At 35.7% G+C, this 2124-nt stretch overlaps 1 pseudogene; it reads right to left on the bottom strand.

Annotated features, from left to right (window-relative positions):
• The window catches only part of LOC103090564 (histone deacetylase complex subunit SAP18-like), a 523-nt pseudogene extending 441 nt beyond the window's left edge, over positions 1–82 (bottom strand).
• Positions 83–2124: the final 2042 nt, after the last annotated feature.

The raw sequence follows: 2124 nt of genomic DNA, 5'->3' as shown, positions 1-2124 counted from the left end.
GCAGGAATGTCTTCTCTTTATTGATGGGCTTCTCTGGCTCCTTCTTAATTTCCTCCCGGGTAACGTGTACCTTCACCTCCATCATCCTCCTTCATAAACACTGCTTCTTGTTTGACAGTGCTTTCTGTGTAATTTAGTGTATCAAGTAAACCTAATTAGTTTAACATCTATATTTTTACAACGTGTGAGAACAAGTCCTTTGAGATTTTCCAGGTCTGCTTTCCTCTGGGAAATCTCAGTCAGTTCAAAGTTAATAAAACTTTATTTACAAATTGATTCAGGATGCTGTCCAAAATGTCAAAATATCTGAACATTTAATTAAATAGAATTACAGATCACTATGAAACAATCCTTCTTATCTATTTAACCAAAGTGACAATAAAGTATTTCAAAGGCAAAAAAAAATTTATATGTTTGTAAAAGAACAAAACCCAAAAACCATAGCTCTTTCAATACAGAGAAATCATGATTTTGTTGACTAACCAAAGACACGATAAAGACAACAGGAAGTACAGGAAACTACTTTAAGACACAAAATAGTTGTTTCCTAGGCAGATTACTCAGAGGGTAAAGAAAACTCTTTTCCAATCTCTTATTAAAAACAGACTGATAATACAAGAAACTCTGTCATTTTGACAGAGATAAAGCAAATTCTAGTTTTCCATCCTACACTGTTAGCCTTATTAAAAACAAACAAACAAACAAACCTTATAAATAAGTTTATTCAATCTTAGCCAGCTTGATCATACAAGTTTCTCTCTTCCACAGACCTGTTACAACTTTCTTTTCCCATTCAGGCTTTTGTCCCTAATCCCTCTTATGCATTCTGGAACACTGACACAACCTCTAAATTATTTTAGGGCAAAAACAACCCGTTCTTTCACCTCACCAAAACCACATCCATAATACCTTTTTTACCCTTCCTTACCAAAAACCAGTTTATTTTCTTTGCATATTTTGAACACAGTTTTTACTTCACCCTTATTATTCCCAATAGTTCATGTAAATATATTAGAATTCTTACCCTTTATAACCTTAATTTCTAGTGAAAATTAGGAGGTAGGAGATTGTGAACCACCAAATGTCAGCATTCCAAAGCAGACTAGCACATTTATGAATACACCATTTTATAATTATACTGGCATATGTATCCTTCATTGCACAATTTTTCAACGTGGCAAACACGTTTCTCAACAGACCCCAATATTATTAGACTCTCTATAGTAATAGCCAAGAGTAGGTAAATTAAAAATTGTGTTAATTAATTTATGCTTCAGTATTTTATCTTCTTTGGAAATGATCAGGGAGAAAGGGTCATAGGATGGTTAATTGGTCTGCTTCTATTTTCCATATCTGAGGGTTAATTTTGTTTGTGTGTTATGAGGAAATCAGCCTTTTATTCTAGATTTACAGGTTGATGCAGTAACTTGTTCTTATTTAACTTTTAATTTCACCTCTCATTCTAGTTTTCTACAGAACTGTCACAATCAATGAACAAATATGGATACCTTACTATGAACTAAAACCCATATTTTATTCAGGTTCCTTTTATTCTCCGTTTCTCTGCCCTAGGATCACATCCAGGGTATCACATGGCATTGACTCATTATGTCACTTTCGGATCTCTTTGGCTTTGACATTTTCTTACACTATCCTTCTCTCAGTGACCTAGACAGTGTTCGGGAGGAGACAGTTAAGTATTTTGTAGCCTGTCCCACACTGAGATTTACTTGCTGTTTTTCTTGTGATTAGAATAGACTCATGGGTTTTGAGGAAGCAGATCCCAGAGGTAAAGTGCTTTCTCATGACTTTATATCACGGGAACATACATCAAAGCAACTTATCACTGTTCATGTTAACTTTGTCTTAGGTACTGTTTGTAAGGTTTCCCCCACTGTGACGTCACTTTTTCCTTAAGTGTGCACTGTGTGTCTCCTTAAAGATGAAGTCACTATGCGGCCCCCACACTTCAGGACAGGGGAGATGGCCCCACCCCCTTAATGAATGACTATCTACATCAACTATTTGGAGTTCTTCCTCACAGTTCATTCAACAGTTCTCATGAAACACACACACACACACACACACACACTAACACACACACATACACACTCTCCCTGTCTC

This window comes from Lipotes vexillifer, unplaced genomic scaffold (genome assembly GCF_000442215.2).
Source record: "Lipotes vexillifer unplaced genomic scaffold, Lipotes_vexillifer_v1.1 scaffold733, whole genome shotgun sequence".
In the NCBI taxonomy this organism is placed as follows: Eukaryota; Metazoa; Chordata; class Mammalia; order Artiodactyla; family Lipotidae; genus Lipotes; species Lipotes vexillifer.
This window is presented reverse-complemented; position numbering and strand designations above follow the sequence as displayed.